Raw genomic sequence first — 12233 nt, 5'->3', positions numbered from 1 at the left:
AGAAAGAAAAGTGAAGAAGAAATGAGAAAAAATGAACAAAGACGAAAAGGAAGAGAAGAAAAGGGAAGAGAAGACAGAAAAAGGAAGAAGTAGAAGAAAAGAAAAAGGAAGAAGAGGAAGTGGTAGGAGGAGGAGAATAAGGAAAAGGAGGAGAAAGAGGAGAAGGAGGAGGAGGAGGAGAAAAGAAGAAGAGGAGGAGGAGGAGGAAGAAGAGCTCGCTTCGGCAGCACATATACTAAAATTGGAACGATACAGAGAAGATTAACATGGCCCCTGCATAAGGATGACACGCATCGTGAAGCATTCCATATTAAAAAAAAAAAAAGAAGAGGAAGAAAAGAAGAAGAGGAAGAAGGAGAGGAAGAAAAAGAAGAAGAAGAGGAGGAGGAAAATAAGGAGGAGGAGAAGGAGAAGGAGGAGGAGAAGGAGGAGGAGAAGAAGAAGAAGAAGAAGAAGAAGAAGAAGAAGAAGAAGAAGAAGAAGAAGAAGAAAGAAAAAGAAGAGGAGGAGGAGAATAAGAAGGAGGAGGAGAAGGAGGAAGAGGAGGAGGAGAAGAAAAAGAAGAAGAAGAAGAAGAAGAAGAGGAGGAGGAGGAGAATAAGGAGGAGGAGGAGAAGAAGGAGAAGAAGAAGAAGAAGAAGAAGAAGAAGAAGAAGAAGAAGAAGAAGAAGAAGAAGAAAGAAGAAGAAAAGAAGAAGAAGAAGAAAAGAAGAAGAAGAAGAAGAAGAAGAAGAAGAAGAAGAAGAAGAAGAAGAAGAAGAAGAAGAAGAAGAAGAAGAAGAAGAAGAAGAAGAAGAAGAAGAAGAAGAAGAAGAAGAAGAAGAAGAAGAAGAAGAAGAAGAAGAAGAAGAAGAAGAAGAAGAAGAAGAAGAAGAAGCTTCCCGGAGCAAGATTTTAGCCGGCATGGACGGCCAGCTGGCAGACCCCTCATGGGCCAGCAGCCTTTAAGTCCAGCCCAGGATCAGGGGGGTCTTCAATTGGGTCACACGACCTCCCTCTCCCCCATTCCTCCGGATCTCCAGGTGGGTTTCTGGGAGGAGCTGACGGGGCACTCTGGGTTTTTCCCCACCCCCAGGCCGGACCGGGACACTGGCCTAGGGTTGGGCTTAGGGGGTGGAGCTGGATCTGGTGGGTGGCAGAGAGGGGCTCAGCTATATCAGTTTGTCACTGGTAATCTCATACCAGTCTACATTTTGCAAACCGCGCGCGAACATTTGCTCCTTCCAACCTTCAGTACCCCCGATTTACCCTTCTTTAACTTCAGTAACACATAGTTCTTATCTCTAATCTAAGACATACAGTATATCTAACAAATCCCAGAACTATTTAGAAGGACACAAATTGAACACATATCTTTTGAATATTTTATGGGTATTTTCTTTAACTGATGTAACTCTGTATATATTCTTCTACCATGATGTTTCTATTCACTTTTCATCTTATCTTTTCTTTGTAAGCTGTTAAGTAAGGATTGTTGGTGGAACTGTCCCTCAGTTTGATGCCTATGATTGAACTATGTCATGGAAATTTCTGGTCTTGTCCCTATTGCCTTTAGATGCACCAATAATGCCCCATGGCATTGATCCTTGTTTGCATAGACACATTAAAATGGGAAAAAAAATACATACAGATAAGTTCTTATCTAATAAATCTCAGTACAATGTACCTTACACCCTGAACATTGATATAATGAACTGGCACAGGCTTCAGAAGAATGGGCATCCTCCATACACGCCGGAACCAGGCAAGCTATCTACGAAACATCCAAGGTCTTTTAGAACAACAGCGGGAAGCAGTCCTCTACCAGGAAAGACACTACCAAGGGTCTGACATCGACCTCTTATAAAGAGACTTCCGTTTCCACCGAGAAGACTTGATAGCAACAATGACCTGCTCTACAGGACATGGTTCTCTCTAGTGCCCCTTAAGTGGGAGGTGAAACGAGAGGATGCTATGCACCATCCTGACTGCAATATGGGACATGCAGACTCCAGGATCTTTAATACAGAAGCATGATACCAACAACAGAGACTATGTGAGGAATGGAGGTGTATTGCCACTACAGAGGATGACTTGAATTGAACAAACTAATTTGCCTGGAGCCTAGAGTCAATCCTGTGCCAGGAAACTTCAGGGTTAGGGTCTCCTTGTATTTAGACCATAATTTGTCTTTCCATGTCCCTTATGTTTTGGTGGGCCTATGCAAACAAATGCCACTTGAATACCATTTTTTACTATGTTCCCTTGACTCCAACCCTTAAGAAAAACAAGCCACTAAAACTTTTGAGGTTAACTTAAACTAGGTAGTATGTACATGGAACTAGAGAAATGTACTTTGCCCTCAATGTTTAAGGAGATACATAAGTATAATGTCTTTAGATTATATTGTGTGCTGCTAAGAAATAGTATGTACTACAACTGGGGATCTGAGGGACAAGTAATTGTACTGTACATGGGTTCAGTTTTGTTTTTCTAAATGCTCTTTGGCTGAAAGTTCAAGGCTGGGACATCATCGATGGGACTACCGAGAATGCTGTTTATGGGTGATTGGGCTTCCACTGTAACTTTACCCTGTCCTCTTCTTTACATCTTTGTTGTCATAATTAAAATTAAAAAAAATATGAAAAAAAAAGTAAAAAACTAAAATATAAAACTTAAACAAAAAAAAAGAAGAAGAAAAAGAAGAAGAAGAAGAAGAAGAAGAAGAAGAAGAAGAAGAAGAAGAAGAAGAAGAAGAAGAAGAAGAAGAAGAAGAAGAAAGAAAGAAGAAAGAAGAAAAAATGCCTAACGTAGAAGCAGGTGGGCGGCAGTAGGGAGGCAGCAAGGAGGATGGGAGGGAAACTAGGGACATTTGTTGTAGAAGATATGCATTGGTGAAGGGATGGGTGTTGGACATTGTATGACCAAAACTCAATTATGAACAACTTTGTAACTGTGTCTCTCACCATGATTCATCTAAAGAATTTATGTTTAAATATAGAGGGACAGTTTTGAAAGGATGATGCTAAGGAGATATTAATATAGGAATTGGCGGCCATTGGTTAACTGCCTTTTGTTTATTTCACCTTCTTATTCCAGTTACTTGAAAAATCTTTGGGGTCCTAAATCAGCACTTCCTGCAATCACAGCTTCTTGATACACTTAAATTTGATCCATGGCCTTCTGCAGGAAAACAAAACTCCTCCATAAATATCTAGAAACTCCCTCAAGACTGACATCAGTCCATATCAAACACACACTATCCACAATTGGTGTAGGTTATTGTGAATGGTAAGTGACAAGGATTACTTTGCACATTTTCCTGGCTTTAGAAGCTTATCAAAAAGGAAATGTTAGCACATCCTGGTTTGGTTTTGATTCCCCAAAATTTCTACAATAAGTTTCCTGTTTTAAGTACTGATAAAATGCTTTCCCTTTGGAGTTAGACTTCATAAGGAAAAAGACAGGAACTACAGCCTGTGGAGTATTAAATGTTGCTAGTTCTTCATGAGCAATAAATTTTATTATATTCACATAATAGAATTCCAGATAGAATGCCAATATATCTGGAAATGAGTCAATGAAGGAAAGCCAGTCCTTACCATAATCTCGGGGACTCTGAATCCTCCAACAGAAAATCACTACAGAGAAACAAGCCCATCTTTGCCAGTATCTCCCCTAGGCTGTGGGGATTTAAAGGCGTCAGTTAATATTGCTTTCTGCACTCAGCTTCTTTTCCCCAATCAATGCAAAAAGACTCCCCTTCCAACTCCACAGGAAGTGAACTTTGTGGTTTGATCCAATTCCTTTGCATTCTACCTAGACTCCATTTCTTGAACTCTCCTTTGATTTACCTATATCACTTGAACTTAAAAAGTCAGGAAGTACTCTCAGTGTCAGGTTTTGGCATTCTCACCAAGCCAACTCGGTAAAAATCACCTCAAGGACTTGGCTAATCCCAGCCTAGGCATCTCTCTAACTGGCACTCTTCTGGTGCTGCCAGGAGGCTCAGTCTCCCACTGGCATCTTTTTGCAAGCAGTGCAGTCAAGTGGTAGAAGCACACACTTCTTGAGAACCCAGAAGTGTATGACATTTCTTCAAAAAAACATATTTTTTTAACCAATATATTGCTCTGTGATGACTCAGAGAAGATATAATAGGCAACACACCAAAAATCACGACTACAGCTGTTATGCAAGTGGAAGAAAATGCTGAGCCCGCTTTCTCCACGTGGTGGTGCTAGCCTCAAAAAAAAATATTAAAAAAAAAAAAATTACAGCTTCACAGAACTCCAGCAGCCTTATAAGAATAAAAAAAAAAGAAGAAGAAGAGTTGGTCCTAACTTTTCATCCCTGCACTTCTTCCCAGGGGTAACTGACGAAAACAAATCACCATTCTTTTCAACTTAGTGAATCTTTATTTTTTATTTATTTATTTTTTTTTTTTGGTGGTTTTTGGGTCACACCCGGCAGTGCTCAGGGGATACTCCTGGCTCTTTGCTCAGAAATTGCTCCTGGCAGGCACGGGGGACCATATGGGACACCGGGATTCGAACTGATGACTTTCTGCATGAAAGGCAAACGCCTTACCTCCATGCTATCTCTCCGGCCCCCAATCTTTATTTCTAAGTCAATGTTTTTATTTAGAAGCCCATGATTTACAACTCTGCAATACTAGGTTTTTTAGGCATATATTTTCCAACATCAATCCTACCACCAGTATCAATTTCCCTCTGCTAATGTCCCCAGATACCCCCACCCTCCAGGGGCTGCCTCCTCAACAAGCATATTTTTAAGATTAATCATTGTAGTGTGGTTCCCATGATTCAGTACCGATGGCTCTGTGGCTTAGAAATATACATGTACCTTACCTCTATTCACTGATGTGTCTAAGACCTCTTCCCCTGGCCCCTGTTATTAATGCCTTTGTGCCTTTTCTTTCATTCATTTCTCTCTGTTCAATAACGTAGGTCCCAGGATTTATCTACCTTTACTGCCTTGTCATGTTATTTTATGTACTTCAATAAGTAAGATCATCTGATATTTATTCTTTTTATGACTTACTTCACTTAACATGAGATATTCCAGATCTTACCCTGCCCTGGAGCAAAACGTGACATATCCTGGCTGGGGGTCTGTCCAGTGCTAGTCCAGAGTCTTATTATTCCTGACAGGGAGCTGGGGTGGCTTGGGGAGAGCTGGGCAACTAGCCACCCTCGGTGCTTTGTTAGTTCTTTGTGAGTACCACTGGCAGCCCAAGGGGATGGGAGCAACAGGAATTTCAGTGGGTCACTGAATTAAAGAAAGTGGGTTCCATTTGAATGCCTTTTGGGTCAACTGATGAGAAGCCTTTGAAATCTGCTTTAGGCTGCTAAACCCCAAAATATGTTCTCTACCTGTCATAGAACCAAGCTACCACCAGCTACCACTTAATTTTTCTAGAATCTAAATATTCCATTTAAGTGTTTCAAACTCAGTGGGTAAGAGTACAAGCAAGAATAAGTCTGAAAGAATTTTCCCACCTATCACAAATCAAACATAGCGAGGTATATTTTCATAGGTTTAATCACATTCACAGTTGCATTGTGGTCAATTCATATGACTTTATTTTTCATTGTCTTGTTTGTAGTTTGCATTTCTTGCAATTATTTGGAATTTGGGGGATATCATTTTATATTCTAGACTTAGGAGTTTACTCTTTCTTTGGAAATGAAAACAGATTGTCACTACTAAGAGAATTCTTATACAATTGCTGGAAGCTGAGAAATAGCAGCTAAGTGAACAAAGTATTTGACAGTTCATTCCCCACCAACTGACTGTATCATACTGTCTAAAATACCCATATGTACCCTTTAAGGCCTACTCCATCCTGAGATCTAATAATCACCAAAAGAGATGTTCCTCAAAAGGAAGATGATGGTGTTCATGTGCGGGTATCAAAAATTAAACAGTTTTCTATAAAGAACAGCCTTATAGATAGAATGAAAGGAAAACACCTGGAGAAAAGTTCATACTACAACAGCTCACACTCCAGTAGAAAGAAAAAGCAAGAAATTCCAGAAAGCACAGAGCAGGATGAGGAAGAGAGACAACTACAAAACCATATGATGCGTTGAGAAAGTTTTCCTGAATTTCAGCTTTTGATTTATGAGGCGGCAAACCACAAGACTTATGAACAAATCATATGAACTTTAGAAATAGCCAAAGGCTCCCTGAGCAGCTAGGATGCATCCTCTGTGCAGACTTTCCTCCAGCTCACAAAGGAAGGGTAAACTCCAACAAAGGAGTGTGGATTCGGAACCAATGGCTCATAGGTCGACATACATTACATTCTAACATAATTGCACAAACTATAAATTACTTTGGCTTAAGTGATTTGTGCCTGACTCTTAATTTACAAACGTGATGACGACAAGAAGTGGTTAAGGCTACTGAAAGACCAGTCTACCAAGGCTTAGAGAAGCCATAGAAATAATAGGCACCCAATGTAGGGCCACATGGGGAATCCCTCGTGGTCATCAGGAGCTAGAAACAGGAAGGAGGGAACTGCATGTGCAGAGCCACTACTGTGTTTTTGGTGGAAACGGGAAAGAAGGAAGGAAAAACAGTTTAGGGCTGGCTAGTCTGAAAAAGGCTGGCAAACCCTAAGCTATACAGGTCGTCTCTAGTTGTCTGGCTTGATATGAGAGGTAAAGAACGTGGTGGCAGTTAACTCAGGCTTAATTGGAGGTTTCTAGTAGAATTTGTAACTTTTTGCATACTGTGAAAACTGGATCTCAGAACTATAAACAGCTTGGAACATTTGACCTCTTTGTCCATGGATGTTTAATAGTCAAGACAATACAGAACCAAGGAAATATAGATGGATAAGACAATTTAAGAAGTCTTTGGTCCAATTTGTCCATTTTGAAACTGAGGACATTATTATCATTATCATTATCATTATTATTATTATAGTCACCATGAAATTACAAAGTTATTAATAGTGGATTTTAGGCAGAAAATGTTTCAACACCAATCCCTTCATCAGTATCCCTCCCTCCAACTCCCCTGTCCCCCTCCCTATTTGCCTCCCACTCACAGGTTTGCTTCTATGAGAGTTACTCTTTTTTTTTTTTTTTTTTTTCAGGAAGAATCATTTTTATTCAAGCCCTAGCCACCACGTGTGTGTGGCCTATTCATAACCTTTTAAGCACAGCAATATTTTGCTAGCCCTGCATCTTATCTCCTGTTAGCCATCTTTCCTTTGGGGGGCTCCATGCGGCCCCAAGATCCAAAAGCCAGGGAGCCGAGCCGGGCAAAGAGCCAAAAAGCCCGAATTCCCTTGGTCCCAGCCTTATCTACCTTTTTCCAAACCCCTCCCAGGAATGGGAGGGGCTTGCAGGTAAAGTTACACCTACTATCCGGTTCCCAAGACCCCTCCCAGAAATGGGAGGGTCTAGGGTCTCAAATGGGTACACCCACATTTCCTCCTTTTCTTAATATTTTTATGCACCAACGTAATAGAGTGAAAATTAATATACCAGCCCTTTTCAAAAACATATTTTTGCAAAATATACTTTACACCTGTAACCTAAAACTCTATTAATGCTTTTTTACCAAGCATTATTTTGGAACTTTCATGTTCCTATACTTTTAAACTATATTGGGGGAACTTCATTGTTCCTATATCTTTTCTATACACAAGTACTGCAGCATACATGCATAACATACATTTTAAAAACAGGCTAAGTACATTAAAATACACAGTAAAACATTTTGCAATTGAAAATATTAACTTTGAAAGACAACAAAACACATTTAAATCATAAAGAAAATGACTAAGACAAAGATGCAGGTGGTTAGAAATTAGATGTTAAAATGGGCTAATCTGTATTACCTCCCTTATATTTTTATTTTTTAACCACTAACTAATTAAAACTTATCCCATCACCAACTATGAGTAAAATATTACTACCCACTAATTTTCTACACCTAAAACCATAGTTTAGATTAATTTGTCCCACGCTGATCTCACCACGTGGCTTTTGTAAACTTTTAAAGTTCAGATGTTGGTTTGTTCCACGCTGATCTCACCACGTGGCTCTCTTTTATAGTTTCAGGCCCCGTAGACGGTTTTGTAGACCATGAGGTTGCCGGTTTCGCTGCCCGCTGCCGGTTCGCTGGAGGGTGGATTCCAGGTTTTTCGCTTTTCCGGGCCAAACTGAGCCCAGCCAAGCCGATTCCAGCCGAGATTCCAGCCGAGATCCCAGCCGAGCCAAGCCGCTTGGAGCTTTTCGCCGCAGGGGCTTCATCACTGCCTTTTTTCCCCTCTGGGAGCACTTTGGAAGCAGCTTATGGCCGTTCAGAGTTCCAAGTGATTTAAACTAAAAGTTCAGTTCGAAATTTCCAAAGTCGAAATTCAAATTTAAGCCAAAGGTCATTTTCAGAAAATCAGTCCATTTTCAATAGTTTTTTTTTTTTTTTTTTTTTTGGTTTTTGGTCCACACCCGGCAGTGCTGAAGGGTGACTCCTGGCTGTCTGCTCAGAAATAGCTCCTGGCAGGCACGGGGGACCATATGGGACATCAGGATTCGAACCAACCACCTTAGGTCCTGGATTGGCTGCTTGCAAGGCAAACACCGCTGTGCTATCTCTCCGGGCCCGCCAGATGTTGCATAAAATAAATAACGATGGGGCTGGATGGCGATGGATGGAGGCCTTTGTGCTTAGGCCCCAGCCACGTGGCTTCATCCCCATCCAGCTGGCGAATTCCATGCCCAGGTAATCGGCGTAATCAAGACTCACTCACAGGCAGGCTTCAGGAAGAATCATCTTTATTCAAGCCCTAGCCACCACGTGTGTGTGGCCTATCTCATAACCATTTAAGCACTAGTTATTCTTGGCCCTGCATCTAAACTCCTTTCAGCCATCTTTCCTTTGGGCTCCATGCGGCCCCAAGATCCAAGCGCCAGGGAGCCGAGCCGGGCAAAGAGCCAAAAAAAAAAAAGCGAGAGTTACTCTTTTTTGGCTTTAAACTTGCTGATAAGCTTTCATACATAACACTTGACCACCTTTCAGCACCACCTCCCCTCCCAGATGAATGCTCCCTCCACCTTAGACATTGCCCTCACCAGACCTCTCGTGATGTGTTTTCTCATGAACCCATTCATCATGTTCTTTGCTCCCAATGTTTTTGGGTATTTATTATTCCACCACTGTATTTCTTTATATCCCACATATAAGAGAGATCATTCTGTGTTGTTCTCTGTCCCTCTAAGTTCACTCCAGCACGATACTGTCCAGTTCCCTCCATGTTGTATCAAATTGCATGGCTTTATCTTGTGTTATGAGTGAGTAATATTCTCGGGTGTATATGTCCCATAGTGTGTCCAGGCATGTATTCGTGGATTCTTCGTTTGTTTCCAGATTTTTGGCTCTGTGAATAGTGCTACAAGGAACATGGGGTACAAATGTCTCCTCTCGATTTTGTTTTTCAGCTCTTAGGGCATATTGAAAGAAGTAAAGTTCCTGGATATAATGGAAGCTCAATTCTTAATTTTTTTAGGAATGGCACTAATATTGAAAGATAAGGAAGAAAATTGGTAGCTGTCTCTCTCAAATACATATATCAGAGGCTAAGAATAATTTAATAGTAAATAAAATAACAGATATTTATGGATGATCACACGTTATATGGCCTTTTCTTGTAATTTTGCCAACTGAAATGAAGCACTGGTTTATTTTATTTTAATGGCATCTTTGTTAAAAATCAACAAAATTGGCCACATACTATTTTAAAAAAAGATAAGTTCCATTTGTCAAAATTCAGTAAAGCTTAGTATTAGTGCAAGGGACAGAATTTACATATACTGTTCCTAACTCTGACTTCTCTGCCATACTCTATTTACTTAATATTGACATATCTATTGACCTATGCAATATCTTATCATATGTTGAGAATCTAAGGCAGAGATCAACATCTTGGTCTTGGGTTATACATTCTCTGTCATAAATACTTAACTCTACAGTGTTGAACTAAAGTAGTCATTGATAATACATGAGTGTCTGTATTCAATTAAACTTTAAAATATTGAAATTGAAAAGTCATCAATTTGAGGTTTAAATTAAAAACATTAATTTTTCAACTATTTAAAAGAATAATAACTAGCTTAACTTGCAAAATCAAGTTTAAAAAAGGCAGAAGACTGACTTTTTCATGAGCCATAATTCACTAACATTTGTTCTACACAATTTGTCTGCATTTTTCTTTGAGAAAGTTCCTTTTCATCTCTTCTTCCCATTTTTTGATGAGATAAGATTTTTTCTTGATAAACTCCACCAGTGCCTTATATATCTTAGATGTAATAACTTTATTAAATGGGTAATAGATGACTAGTTTCTCCCATTTTGTGGACAGTCTTTGTATCGTGGGTATTATTTTCTTTGAGTTAACAGAGCTTCTCAGTTTAATGTAGCACCTTTGTTTATCTTTCCTTCTACCTGCTTGGTCAGTGGTGTTTCTTCCTTGAAGATAACTTTAACTTCAGTGACATAGAATGTTCTGCCTACATTTTCTTCTCTGTACCTTATGGTTTCAGGTCTTTTATTTGAGGGGGCCATACCCGTTTGATGCTCAGGGGTTACTCCTGGCTATGCACTTAGAAATTGCTCCTGGCTTGGGGGGACCATATTGGACACCAGGGGATCTAACCTCGTTCCGTCCTAGGTTAGCACGTGCAAAGTAGATGCCTTACCTCTAGCACCACCGCTCTGGCCCCATGGTTTCAGGTCTTATATTAAGGTTGATAATCCAGATTGGTCAGACTTTTGTACACAATGTTAAAGAGAGGTCTAAGTTTTTTGCTTTCTTTTTCTTTCTTTCTTTCTCTCTCTCTCTTTCTCTCTCCCCTTCCTTCCTTCCTTTTGTATATGGCTGACCAGTTTTCCCAACACAACTTGTTGAAGAGGCTTTCCTTACTTTGTATTTCCTGCCCCTTTATCAAAGATTAATCAATCATATACATTTGAGGTATATGCCTTGAGGATCTGTCTCAAGATATTCAAGATGGTCAAAAGGCACATGAAAAAAAAGTTCCACGGCATTAATCATCAGGGAGATGCAAATCAAAACAATAATAAAATATTATCTCATACCACAGCAACTGGTATATACCACAAAGAAAAAGAATAATTATTGCTGGCACAAATATGGGAGAAAAGGACTCTTATTCACTGCTAGTGGGAATGTAGATTGGTCCAGCCTTTTTGGAAAACAATATGGACATCCTCAAAAAACTAGACATTAAGTTCCCACATGACCCAGCAATACCACTCCTGATACCCTATCAGTGGTTGGCAACCTTTTTTTTTTTTTCAACTGAGCCAAATCTTGCCAAAACCATGATTGAAATTTATTTTGAGAGCCACATTTGGGGGGGGGGTTGTTTTGTTTTGTTTTGGCAGCATCAGGGGTTACTCCTGGCTCTATGCTCAGAAATAGATCCTGGCAGGCTGAGGGGACTATATGGGATGCCGGGATTTGAACCACTGACCTTCAGCATGAGAGGCAAACGCCTTACCTCCATGCTATCTCTCCGGCCCTGAGAGCCACATTTTTTTTTTTTTGGTTTTTGGTTTTTTTTGGGGGGGCCACACCCGGAGGTGGTCAGGGGTTACTCCTGGCTATCTGCTCAGAAATAGCTCCTGGCAGGCACGGGGGACCTTATGGGACACCGGGATTCGAACCAACCACCTTTGGTCCAGGATTGGCTGCTTGCAAGGAAAAGGCCGCTGTGCTATCTCTCCGAGCCCGAGAGCCACATTTTTAAAACCGAAAATACGTAGGATGGTACACTGTTTATAGTTTCAATAAATTTTTATTGAGAATATTCTGCATGCAAGTATCCACGTAGGTCGGGAGGATACAAATAACACAACTAATAAAAAAAAAAAAACTTTAGAACAATATTATTTGTCGACAACGTTAAATGCCATAAAATTTGCCTTAAAATCTAGAGAAAATTACATCCTGACAATGACTAACAAAGTCACAAACACTAATGTGAACATTGGCCTTGCATTTCCTTGGATAGTTTGAGTAAGTCAGGTTTGTATGTTGTTGTTTTTAATTTTAGGCATGATTCCAGGTTCTCATCGATGAGATTATTTCTCAATTTACTCTTGATAAGATTTATGCTTGAAAATGATTGTTTGCTTAAATATGTAGACTAGAACAAGGAAAGAACAGCAAACGTTAGCTTTTTTAGTTGAAT

General features: G+C 40.0%; 1 non-coding gene across 1 annotated transcript; it reads left to right on the top strand.

Annotated features, from left to right (window-relative positions):
• Positions 1 to 211: 211 nt before the first annotated feature.
• Positions 212 to 315, top strand: LOC126033108 (U6 spliceosomal RNA). Its single transcript, XR_007504262.1, has one exon. It is a non-coding gene; the product is annotated as a U6 spliceosomal RNA (small nuclear RNA).
• The last annotated feature ends 11918 nt before the right edge of the window (positions 316 to 12233 follow it).

This window comes from Suncus etruscus, chromosome 16 (assembly GCF_024139225.1).
Source record: "Suncus etruscus isolate mSunEtr1 chromosome 16, mSunEtr1.pri.cur, whole genome shotgun sequence".
Taxonomy (NCBI): domain Eukaryota; kingdom Metazoa; phylum Chordata; class Mammalia; order Eulipotyphla; family Soricidae; genus Suncus; species Suncus etruscus.
The sequence above is the reverse complement of the archived record's forward strand: the minus strand, read 5'-3'. Positions and strand labels throughout refer to the sequence as shown.